The sequence below is a fragment of the Ochotona princeps genome, chromosome 1, assembly GCF_030435755.1.
Source record: "Ochotona princeps isolate mOchPri1 chromosome 1, mOchPri1.hap1, whole genome shotgun sequence".
Taxonomy (NCBI): domain Eukaryota; kingdom Metazoa; phylum Chordata; class Mammalia; order Lagomorpha; family Ochotonidae; genus Ochotona; species Ochotona princeps.
In genome coordinates, this window is record NC_080832.1 from 123,193,466 (window position 1) to 123,206,838 (window position 13,373).

Sequence of the window (13,373 nt, forward strand, 5' to 3'; positions counted from 1 at the left end):
TGTAGTCTCATTCAAGCTGATTTTTTTTGGCTTTCCTTTTACTGGCTCTTACCATACAGTCTTTTCTTGCCTGGTAAGTCAGTGATTGCCAACCCATCTGCTCTGTGGTGTTGAAATACTGCTCTAGAGAAGGACAGTGTGCCCTTCTGACATAAGAAAGAGCATTCTATGGGGATGGATTCTGGGACAGGCACCGCTCTTCCAAGGTGAACATTGTAAGTAGAATCTGGTGGGAAGGCCAAAAGCTGCAGCTTGTGGAACACCAGGAGCATGGCCAGGCCTCTCACCAGGAATCAGCTGTGCCTGTTTGCACTATTCAGTGTTGTGCGTTCTGACCTCGCAGTGTGGATTATAAAACCCACGGGCTCCTCACAACTCCCCAGGAGGAAGAAAATCCACTGGCTGCTTTTAGTCCCTTCCAGAGTACAGGTAAAAGTCTCTCCAGGTCAGATCTGTGGGTTTTGACCTTGGATTTAATAGTTTTCTGCATGAGCTCTGTTGCATTTAGGACTCTCATAGCACCACTGCTGTTTCCTGTTTTGCTCTCATGGTTCTTATTGCTGTCTCCCTAGTGTGACATAGGGGAGTTACAACTGTTTTTTTTAAAGATTTATTTATTTTTATAGGAAAGGCAGATTTGCATAAAGAAAGAAACACAGAGAGAAAGAACTTCCACCTCCTGCTTCACTCCCCAAGTGGCCACAACAGCCAGAGCTGTGCCTACCCAAAGCCAGGTGCTTCTTCCGGGTCTCTCATGTGGGTGCAGGGTCCCAAGGCTTTGGGCCGTGCTCTACTGCTTTCCCAGGCCACAAGCAGGGATCTGGATGGGAAGTGGAGCAGCAGGGATATGAGCCAGGGCCAATATGTGGTGCCCGAGCATGCGAGGCAAAGGCTTTAGCCACTAGGCTACCATACCGGGCCTGGGAGTTACTATTTTAAGATGTACTGATTTACTGGAATGTCTAAGTGAGAGAGAGAAAGAGAGATCTTCCACATGCTGGTTCACTCCCAAATGACTGAAACAGCCAGTGCTAGGCCAAGCCAGGAGCTTCTAGGTTTCCCATTTGGGTGACAGGGTCCATTTGGACCATCCTCCACTGCTTTTCCCAGGGAGCTGGATTGGAAGTGGAGCAGTCAGGTCTTGAATTGTTACCCATATGGGATTCTGGCAGGACAAGTGGCAGCTTTTCCTGACTCACCACGATGCAGGCCCCTGTGCTTTAACCTACCTGTGTAGCTGGAGGTCCCCATACTTTGTTTTCTGGAGCACCGAGCAGTTATGGCAACAGTTATATTCTTTGTGTGCTGCATGACAATCACTTTTCCATTCATTTTTATTTAATGTCAGTGATAAGAATTCAGACATTTTTGTATTCCCTGTGAAAGAAAAAATTCTTGGAATAATGGTGTCAGTTATCAAGTGGCAATCTCAAAATAGTAATGTAAGAATAGCCTGCTTTTCTTGGTCCAGAGCAAGTGCACAATAGGACGTTTGTATGAGTTTCATGATGCCCAAAATACACTCCAAGAATCATGCAGGTTCCGATATTAGCCCCAGTATCCCTAAGCATAAACCATGCATACTGACCTGGTGCTAAATAAATGATGAATTTGCTCATTGTTTCTAGATTGAAGCTAGGAAAGCCAGCCTGTGCCCAGTGTTGTAAGCAGATACTGAAAAGTGCTGCTTCCTAATCAACTTCAATAAAAGTCAAAGCTTGAATTCCCTGGAAAGCATTGAACCTGGTATATTGACAGAAGGTCAGCTAATTTTATGTGCAGATATGTGGGTTTTATTACCTCCTAGTTATATTAATATGTGATTATGTTCTCCTACCACCACACCATGCTTTCATTGTTTTATTCTTTTCTGACACCTTGCATTCAAGGAATGAAAGTTGGGCCAAGTTTTATTGTGACAGTACAGGTGAATAGGGTGGGACATCATCCAATTAGGGGTAGCATGAAAGCTACAATCTGACTTTCTTTTCCTCTAGCACCTTGACTCTTTTTGCAAGTAATTGCTGCCCCTCTTGTTCCCTGTGGATATCTATGAGAGGTGTGGGAGCCTTCACGCATGTAGCAGTTTGCTCAGCCCAGTAGTTAGTGCGGCAATTCATCAGATGCCCCCAAATGAGGATGCGGGCTATTTCCAAAAGCCTTCTCCCGGCCTTGAACCAGTGCCCCCAATTGTACTGGCTTCTACTGACCCCCAGGAGCAGCATCTGTACCCAGCACCATTATAACACCAGAGCTTTATTGTGTTAGTAAGGTCTGCTTCTCTGAAATGCTACTAATACGCTGTTAACACTTGGCACATTCATACACAACTCCCTGCATAGAATAGCTAGCTCAACTTGAGCTTAGAGTTGATAGCCACTGAGAAGGAATGGTTATCACACATTCTGTTCCTTCAGAGTAAAAAAAAAAATTATTGGATATATTGTATTTAATAGTACTTTGTTGTGTCATTATTTAAGGCTCCAAACGTGGACCTTGATTGGAAGGCATGTTGTGGAGTGGGAACAGAAGAGGGGGGAAAATATTTTTTGGTAATATGCTTTGCAATGACCTGAGGAATTGAAGGGATACTTATTAAAACCTTTACTAGCTTTGGGACCTTGGTCACAATCTTTCCTCTCTTCTGACTTGAATTTTTCTTGGTTTGGAAATGAAGGGATTGGATTCTTTATATGTTAAACTAAGATTTTTTTTCAATGTTAAAAGGTAATTTTCACAAGTAGTCAGAGAGCCTGTGAAAAGACAAGTCTCGTATTATGTAAGGATTTATAATTATACCCAGCTTGGATATAGTTTTAAAGTCTTCTATAACAAGTCCCTAGCACCTGTATTTATGTAATGGTGAGGAGTAGACTGAAATATGGAATAGAAAGAAGTAACATTTTAGAAGCTTCTAAAACATACTGCGAGAGGGGCCAGCGTGGTGGCTTAACAGGCTAATCTTTACCTGCAGACACCAGCATCCCACATGGGCATCAGTTTGTGTCCCAGCTGCTCCACATCCCATCCAACTCCATGAATATGGACTGGGAAAATTGGACCAAGGATGGCCCAATTCCTTGGGTCCCTGCACCTATGCGGGAGACCCAGAGGAAGCTCTTAGCTTCGAATTGGCTCAGCTCTGGCTGTTGTGGGCATTTGAGGCCTTGGTTTCTCTATCATGTGTAACACTCATGCCACAGTGTCTTCAGTAATTTGCTTTGTGGAACAATGCCAGTCTGAAATAGCTTACATATACAGAGAGATCATTACTACAGACTTATTCTGATGTGCTCATTGCAATAAACAAAATGACAATACCATACCACTGAATTTCACATGTCACATGCTTTAAATCTGACTGATAGCCTAAAATGCCAAACATGTTCATGCCAAACATTCAATACCTTTTGGGGACAAATATCATGGTGTAGCAAAAACACCAGCATCCCATATGGGTGCCAGTTTGTGTCTCAGCCACCCCACTTTCTGGTCCAGCTCTCTACTAATGGCCTGGGGAAAGTAACCAAAAGATGGTCCAATAATCTTAGGACCTGGCACCTGTGTAACAGACTGGATGGAGCTCTTAACTGCTACCTCGCCCAGTGCTGGCTATTGCTGCCACTTCTGAGTGAACCAGCAGGTGGAAGATTCTCTGTTTCTCTCTCCTTCCCTTCTTATTTCAAATTTTTAGAACATCATTATCTTCCAGCTTCTGTCATGCTTTGGTGATCTTCCTTTCAAACCTGCTGCTATTCTGACACTTGCTACTCATCCAGAACCTTCCAAGGTATCTTGGGCTCTGATCTCAGGGCACCCTTAATTTTGATCTTGAGGTCACCAACATAGAAGCTATGGACATTCTCTACTCTCACTAAGGGAAAGCAAACACACACATACACACACCCCTTCCTGTTAGCACACAGTCCTGGTCTTCTCTATCTTTGAATGATACCTGTTGGAATCCAAACACTGCAGCCATTAGTGTCTTGTTTGAAGCCAATTTATGATTCTCCAAGCTCTGCTCCTTTCTATGACTTCACCCACCTAGGGTTAGACCAACATGTGAATAATGAAGCCCTGGAAAACAAAGACCTAAGAAAGGCAGAAGTCTCAGTTCTGTTCCATGTAAAGGAAGACTTCAGCAATTGGTCCAGAAGAGTAGCTTCAGAAAGCGGTCACTTTATACACTCTTTCTGCCTTGCTGTATGGCAGTTCTTACTACAGGGCTTCCCCCGTGCAGTGAAAGACACCTGCTTGTGTCTTATCCATTTGTTAGCTGCCCTGAGCTCAATACTGGCCCCACTACTTGTGGGTGTCTGATTTGGATGTATCACTTAGCTTTTCTAAGCAGCTGTTACTTTCCATGAAAAAAGAGTTTACTCACTTCACAGGGTTTTCTGGGTTAAATAAGAAAGTGCTTTACAAAACATAATATTCTGGGGCTGGCACAGTTGGCTCAGGTCTGACTATTACAGCCATTTGGGGAGTGAATCAGCAAATAGAAGACCCTTCTCTCTTTATTCCTCTCTCTGTAAAATAAATGAATCTTTATTTAAAAAGAATATTCTGTACAAATAGTGTAACTTGAGGCTTGAAGGATCCCAGGTTGATACAGAAATTCCTCAATAAACAGACATTGTTGCATACCTATTGTATGCTGACAGGCAAATTAATGCTAAAGAGACTGTGGTGTGGGATTACCTACGTTCACATGCCAGTTCCAGCGCTTGCTAGCTGTGTGTCTCTAGGCAAATAGCATGTGTGTGCATCATTTTCTTTCTCTAAAACAGAGCCTAGGACTCTATGTAAGTACACACCACTGGTATGTTCACTTAAATTCAACAGTTCTCATAAAGACCGATACTGGGCTTAGAAAAGGCACACAAGTGTTGACTACTATGAGCAGAGATTGTGTTATTGCTAACTGGCCAATGGGAGAGGTTAAATAAATATCTGGGGTGACATTCCACATTAGTACCAGAGCTGGGATTTGAACTCTGGCCTTTGTGAATATTCTGTAATCTGTAAGTCCAATTGGAATGCTATCCAGTTCATACTTACCTACCTTATTTCTAAGACCATCAAGGAAACCTTGGTTAAATGTTTTCCTGGATTTCTCATTGTCTTGGTGGTGCAGGGGGTGGTGGACAAGAGAGGTCTGAGTCTCTGAAGACAGCAGCAAGGTAGATTAACATCCTGACCTGGCATGCAGGGGATTGCTTGGGGATACAGTTGATGAGTTCACTGCTCCTGAAATTATTGAAAAGCCCCAGGCCAGGCAACCCAGTCTGGTTCTTTATGTCATGAAAAAGTTCCCTAAAATGGCACCTTCTTACTTGAAAGTCCGTTTCTGGAAGTTGTATGTCATACTTCCCTTTATGTCATTAGCCAGAACTTAGTCACATGGCCACAGCTAGCTGCAAGAGAGGCTGGAAAATGTGGTATTCAGATACTTGTAACAGAGTTTAATGGAAATGTTGTAGGGAAAATCACATATCCTGGATTTTTTTTCTATGATTAAATATTTCTGAACTAGTTTACTGGAAGGACTTCAAGATAAACTTAGGAAGTACTGCCCCATGTAAGACAAGCCAAAGAGGAGAGAAGATGTATGAAAGACTATGTTAGGATATGTGAGATATGGATGTCTTAACACATCCATACAGAACTCCGTGCACCTGTCAGGGTGATTCAAGGTCAACAGCAGTTATGGTTTAATTAGAGATATTTCCATGGATAAATTTTATCCCACATCAAAAAGGAAAGATATAATTATGCAAGATAATCAGGCAAGGTCTTTCAGGAATGAGCAGAGTTTCTCTTTAAAAACTTCATAAAGTAAAGAAGTTATTCTCAGTGCCCTTAATTCCACCCTACTACAGAATTTTCCTCCTTGTTTGCACTCTTTGGGTATATGATGTGCACACGCACACACACACACCCCACACACAGTCTACACAGAGGTGTATACTAACTAATGTATTGGTGAACCATTGAGGAAGGTAAAAAATGAGTCTACTGAAAATGAACTCTTACCTACTTGAGATTTCACTTGCTACCCATCCCAAGAGGACTGTGCAAATTAAAGGTTAAAACTTCCCAGGAATCATTATATCTCTGATTCTATTAACAAATTCCTCGGGGGGGGGGTATATTCTTGCACAATCCTCAGAGGATTATAAAGAATACCTCAAAGAGGTTCTACTCCTCTATGTGGAGAGCCAGGCCATAAACCTCCCAAGAAAAATGCCCGATATGATTATTCAAATTAGTATGAGGGACCTGGGACAGCAGAGTGTCATCATAGTTTAGAAAAAGGCTAGCGGGCAATGAGTCGTACTTTTTAGGAAAAAGTGAAAGTGGGAAGAAGGGAGCACTTAGGTCAGGTGGAAGGACCAAGCTGAGAAGAGTACAGAGGTGGACAATGGTCAATAGTCTGTATGAGGGAGCCAGACTGTCGGGGGCCATCGTGAGGCTCTGGGCTGAAAGTACAGCTGGAGACCTTGGGACACGAGTGAGGAAAGAGGCCATACCTGCCAAATGAGAAAAAATCTGGAGCAGGACTGATCCCCAAGTAATGTCTCCTGTGGGCGGCACACTGACTGAAGGCTGAAGAGGCAGGCTGCAGGCAGGTGCAGTTGGAGACCAGATTCTGTCCAGGTCAAGAGCTACCAGGGACAAAAGCGGAGGCTGTGGAGACTGAGAAGAGAGAAAGCATCACTAGGTGTGGGAAGATCACATCAAAAAGAGTGGGATGTTGCGGCAGGGAGGGAGGGGAGACCTCGTAGGAGCAGGTGACAGGAAGTCAGCCCTCCACATACCCCAAGCTTAGGGGGATGCAAAGGGAGGAAAAGGCAGAGGAACTGCAGTGAACCAAAGGCGAGAATGGAAAAACAGAATCATGGATTAGCAGACCATCCACAAGTCTTATATATATATATATATATATATAGTAACAGAAGCAGGCTTCAGGGAAATATTGGTATCCAAAGAGATGTGGGACACACCTCTGCCCACCCACCCATCCCTGATGCTAGTGACTTGGCAGGAGAAAGAGAGATTACACATCCCAAACCACTATGGGGTAAGTCATGAAACAAATAACAAACTAGTGGAGACGACAATGCTTATCACAGATAAATGGCTCGTCCTTCATAGACAGCATGTTGACTGATCACAGGAAGTACAAGATGAAGGACCCAATAAAAACCAGACAAGATCCTGGGCAGATAGTTCACACACACACACACTGGCACTTATACAAATAGAAGAGACTCAACATGACCCAAAGTCAGAATGAGGCATGTTAAGATGACATGGTTAAGATTGTCAACAACAATACAATAAAAAAAAAAAAAAAAAAAAAAAAAAAAAGATGACATGGTTATCATTTCCTACCTCTTAACTGAAAGGTGGACCCAATATGGCTGATGAGGTTGTGAAAACATCAACACTGTTTTGCTACTGAAAGCGCAAAGTGTTACAACCCACAGGGAGGGTGACATGGTGAAAGTGATGGAAATTGCCACTCCTTTATCCTTCGACCCAGCAAACCAATTCTGCTTCCTCCTCTTTATTCACACACTTGTATGTGCATGAAACAGCATATACATATAGCTGTTCTTGTGGCATTATTGGAAAGAAAACCAGTCAGCTAACAGGAAGAACTGGTTCCCGAAACAAAAGAACAGCTGCCTTGTGGAATAAAATGCAGCTGTGAAAAGGACACAAAAGGTTCTTTATACCTTGCTAGAGAATAAGCTCCAAGCTATGTTGTTATGGGAAAAGCATGATGTGGGATATGCTGTTAAGTAGAAGGGAATGCCAAAGAGTGTATGGAGAACAATTAAAATCTGCTTGTTTGCAGCATCTTGAAATCCTTGCATTATAAAGGTCTTCCAAAACCTCACAGAAACACATACTGTCAAAAAGCTAGCCATGCATTTCAAACATTTCTGCACCAAAATAGCAATTTAATGTCCCCAAAACTTTTCTGGAGCACCTTGTATGTTATTTTTGGTGTTACAGAGAAGAAAAGTGCAAGTTTGTTTTTAAATTTACGTTTGACCTTGCAAAACACTGGATATATAAATGAGAAACTAACAATGTCAACCTCTAAAGGGAAGGGAAAAAAACTAGACAGTTTAATATAGATATTTATATTTCACTTTGATTTTTGTTTGTGTCCTGGATGTTCCATTTCCCATCCAACTTCCTGCTTAGGACCCAGGAAAGCAGGAGAGAATGGCTCAAGTCCTTGGGCCCCTACACCCACATGAGAGGCTTAGAAGAAGCTCCTGGCTCCAGGCTTCTAACTTCAGGTGACTCAGCCTCATTTATTATAGCCAGTTGGGGGAGTGAATCAGCAGATAAAAGATCTTTGTCTCTCCTTCTCTGTAAATATGCCTTTCAAATAAAAATAAATAAATCTTAAAGTAGCCATACTGTTGTAGGGTTTTTTGACCCTGATTATGGCAGCAACCTCAATTCTTGTCTCGTGGGAAAGAATAATTTTCGTGCGGACACAGTTTAGTTTTAAAGCAAGATTTATTAGAAAAGTTGAGAAAGGAGACTCCCATCCTAGTGATGGGAGGGGGCTTTGAGATCCTCTGCCATTGTGGCGGGAGGAAAAGCAAGAGAGAAAAACCCTAGTCTTCTGCCATAGTGGCAGGGGGAAAAGTAAAAAGAGACCCGCATCAATGGTGGGGAAAGCATCTTTTTTATTTTTTTATTTTTTTAATTTTTTTATTCATTGATTACATTGTATTATGTGATACAGTTTCGTTGGAACTGGGAATCACCCCATCCCCCCCCCCCGCCCCCCCCATGTGGAATATTCCACCTTGTTGCATATCCACTGATCAAGTACTGTTGAAATTCCCTCTTTGCAAGCATAAACTAAAAATAGAGGTTCCCCTCAAAGATGTTTCTCCATAAACAAAGAAAATTCCTGGTTTCCATGGTACCTGGCCTTGGGACAAAAGGCCAGAAAGGTGTCACTGGCCAACTTCCCTGGTCCCTTTCTATTGATAGAGGCCAGTCTGAGGCCCTCCCCCTTGGCAATGGCCAGAGACAGAATTGGGCTGAGACTTCAGGTGGGGAATAGATACGTTAATGTCGCCCTTGTCTCTTGGGGAAGCATGTTTCTGATAAGTTAAGATACGCACTTGTCTTGGGACAGACGTGCTCTGGTGAATCCAAGACATGGTGGGGAAAATACCCCTTTATATTTGAGAAAAAAATGATGACTTGGGGACCCAGAATTCCCTAACTGCCTACTACCCGGTCTAACTCCTCTCACAATACCATAGAATCTAGAAGCACGACTTGAAATAAGGCATCAATGATATTATCGTATCCAAGAGATTTGTCCTAACCGGAGCAGTCAGGGAGGGTTCCTTGAACTGCGATCTGAACAAAGCATTAGAATCTGAGAGCAAATCTGGGAAGCAAACCACACTTAGGAAGAACTGAATGGAAGCAGTAAAGCAAATCAAACACGGAGACAAGGCTGGACCTGTAATGGCAGGCCCCACTTGGGGCTCGTAAGCTGTGCTGAGACATGTGTATTTTAATTCTAACAGTGATAAGAAACTGTTAGAGGGTTCTTAACTGGCAGGCATGAGCAAGTCCAGGGTTAGTTTATACTTTATTCAGGGGATTATCCATAGTTACTAAAAACTGTCGAGGCAAGATTTGGTGCAGTCACCACACACTTGCTTATGGAAAGAACTGCTGGTCTCAGTTTTCCCACATTCACCCATAAAATCACACAATACTGCTAAAAGCATTGTGCATATTTTAATTATGACCCATCATTTGCTATTTGCTGAAAACATTACACAAATTGCACAAAGGATAAAGTTGTGATAGTGTAATTTACATTGGAACTTATCTTCGTTTCCAGGCAACATCATCGCCCTGGATAATGATGGCTCCAACCCTTGGAATCTTTCACAATTTGGTATGTGAAATGAAGGAGGAAACCAATTTCTGTGTGTTCAGGCCAGTATTGCAGTCTATTACATCCAACCAGGAAATAAAACCCATTGTTAATGTACCATTTGATAAGAACACTTAACCTCGGCATGTGTTGTAATTAAAGAGATAATTAGAACTTCACTAGAACTGCTTCAGACCAGACATACATTTGATATTCACCTAGAATGAAAATGACATTGTCTAAGAGCAATGCCAGGTATTTCTTTTTTCCTCCCAGGTTTACCTTCCCTGCTCCTCCTACCCCAAAGCTTTTACAATCTAATACATGTGAAAAGGTAAGAACTTTATAGGCAGTGTATATCATAGAAGGCTAATGAGTTCAGTCAAAAAATGCTTTACAGTTATGTGAAGACGAGAGGAGAAAATCATAATTTTGAAAGCCAGCTTGAGAGACCAAGCATGGAAAAGATGAAATGAGTCATGTGTGCGGAGAGGAAAAAAAACCCGCTCATGCATGAATCCACTCATAAAATGTTAATATATGCATAAGAAAATTGTGTTCCTTAATCTCTGAAGAAACACTTATCACTAAGAACCCTTTAATGCTTTTCCTGTGCTTGATTTATTAGCTTATGAAATTATGTTAATAGCCTTCATGTTAATGGTTTGGGGGCTCAAATGACCTGATTTTAATAATGAAGTAATTTATGCAATAAATGCAATCAGCATCTATGAATCTTACTTAACAGAACATATTGGTGATTAGCCAGTGCTAAAACAAGTGACTGTCAGCATGGGGCAGGCAAGGCTGTGCTTCTGCTGAGAGAACCAAGCTGCTGATGGCAGGGGAGGATGTGGGCTATGTGCGCCATGTGATCCGGGCTGCGGCTCTTGGCTGTGAAGGCTTTGCCAGAGTAAGGGAGAGCAGGCATGAAATTAATTTGCTAAGTGTTCAATGAGTCTGGTACATCAGTGACTGCAAAGAGTACATCTAAATGGGCTGTGTATGCGTGACGAGGAATATCTGTGTCTTCGGTGGAGTGCAACAGTTCCTAGAAAGAGACTGGAGAGTCCAGAAGACAACAGCCAGCCTGCTCTCTGTAAGAGAGCCCCAGGAGAGGAAGACCCAAGAGGAGCTGGCAGTGGGTTAGAGTGCGGGGGAGCAATTACGATCATCTTTAACAAGCATCTTGTCCTAGAGTAATGGGGGTGCTAGTGTTTCTCTTTGGTTGTCACTGGTGCTGTGTGGAATGCCACTCTTTTGGAGGTCTTCACTTGTTGCTATTCCCTGGAGATTTAAGCTTAAAAATAACACACCCACAGGCACCGGTGACAGTGCACAGGTACACTCATGCTGCACTGGCTAGCTGAGAATCCTTGCTTACCAATTCCCAGGAATTAAGTTTCCTTGACTTTTTCTTACTATGTAAATATGCCTTCTAGGAATTCTACAGGAGGACTTAAAAAAAAATTCATGGAGAATGAAATGAAAACACATTGATTTGGTGCAAAAAAAATTTGAAACCCAGGCATAATTTTTTTTTCAACAGTACACATTTTGCCATGAGCTCTGTGATGACCCCTGGAATCACCCAAGTCAAATCAAAGAAACCATTCTGTGACTGTCTAGAAACAGATGACCCTCACTACCATCTGCCTCCCCAACCCCTCTGACATGTGAAGCCCGAGCCTGGCCTATCTAGAGCTGGTCAGTCATGGCAGCGTGAGTTTCTCCAGGGCTCACCTGCCCGGCACAAACTTCCTTGTAGCCCCAACTCCACCCCAACACAAAGATGCCACAAACTGCTTTTCTAAATGCCTTAGAACATGGTCAACTAGGGGGGATAGAATACTGTGCTTGCCTCTAAGAAAGCTTAATGTCAACTAAGCTTTGGCCAAACATTAAGTGCAAAAAGAAAGAAAGAGAGAAAAGAAAATATTAAATTACCTACACTCTGAAGGGTAAGGTAGTAAAAATGACATTGACTTTGGAAGTAAACTTGGCTTCCATCTTCCATTGCTTGTGGAATTGGTGAAAGTACCTGGCTTTTTGAGATTTTTATTTCATTTTTTCTAAATTTAAATGACTGGGTATTATGATGGTTAATCCTATGTGTCAGCCTGATCAGGCTGGGGCATACTCAGATTAAATGTTATTTCCGTAGGAAGTCAGCATTTGATTGGTAGACTCAGGAGGGCAGGTTGGCTGCCTTCTGCCAAGTGGGAGGACATTGCCCGATCTGTGAAAGACTGGAACAGAGCAAAGAAGTGAAGAAAAGGGTGGGCGTTTGGCATAGCATTGAAGATCAGTGAGTTTCCTGGTCTAGTGCTTTGGTTCAGTGTCTGGCTCTGGCTCCTGGTCCCAGCTTCCTGCCAATGCAGACCCTGGATGTCAGTGATGATGGCTGAGGTCCCCGAGTTCATACCACCCCTGAGGGGCACTTGGATTCAATTCTCCGCTCCTGGCATCTGCCTGGCACAGTTCTAGCTATTGCAGGATTTGGAAAAAGAACTTTCTCTGGTTTGTTCTATCTCTCTAATTTAACAAGTAGAGAGGTTAGGGGCTGGCATGGTGGCATAGTAGGTAAAGCTGCCAACCTAGATGCTGGCATCCCACGTGGGCACTACTTCACATCTCAACTGTTCTACTTCCAATCCAGCTCCCTGTTCATGGCCTAGGACAAGCTGGGCCCCTGCCACCCCTGTGGGAAACCAGAGGAGATTCCTGGCTTCAGACCAGCCCAGGCCAGCCCAGCACAGCCCAACACAGACTAGCCCAGCTCAGGCCCAGCCCAGCTCAGGCCTAGCTCAGCTCAGCTCAGCCAAGCCCACACCAGCACAGCCCAGCACAGCCCAGCCCAGGCCAGCACAGTATAGCCCAGCACAGCCAAGGCCTAGCCCAGTCCAGGCCCAGCACCAGCACAGCCCAGCACTGCACAGCCCAGGTCCAGGCCAGCACAGCACAGCCCAGCACAACATAGGCCAGCCTAGCCCAGGCCAGCCCAGCTCAGCCCAGCTCAGCCCAGTCCTGCCCAGCACAGCATAGGCCAGCCCAGCACAGCCCAGCCCAGCCCAGCCCAGCCCAGGCCAGCCAAGCCCTGCCCAGCCCTGCCCAGCACAGCATAGGCCAGCCTAGCCCTGCCCAGCACAGCCCAGCCCAGGCCATGTCATGTCTCACTGTTGCAGCCATGTGGGGGATGAACCAGATGATGAAACCTTCATTCTCTCTCTCCCTTTCCCTCTGTAAATTTGCCTTATAAATATGCAAATACATTTTTTTAAGTGGAGGAGGGTTAGATTTTGCTCCCTTCCTGCCTGCTGAGCTGGAATGTCAGTCATGGGTTTCAAAATTCTTTCTTCACCAAAATAGACTTTTTAAAATTCCATTTTCCCATGAACTGTTTGGAGTCTTCTTGTATATCTTCTAT

General features: G+C 43.6%; 1 long non-coding RNA gene across 2 annotated transcripts in view; it reads left to right on the forward strand.

The window, feature by feature from the left end:
• Window positions 1-13,373, forward strand: part of LOC131481871 (uncharacterized) — an 81,503-nt gene that overhangs the window by 49,433 nt on the left and 18,697 nt on the right. The window contains exons 4-5 of one of the 2 annotated variants that reach the window (XR_009246602.1): window positions 1,629-1,761; window positions 9,911-9,967. This is a non-coding gene — a long non-coding RNA (uncharacterized LOC131481871). The remainder of the gene's footprint in view (window positions 1-1,628; window positions 1,762-9,910; window positions 9,968-13,373) is intronic. The other variant, XR_009246601.1, reaches the window with a different exon arrangement.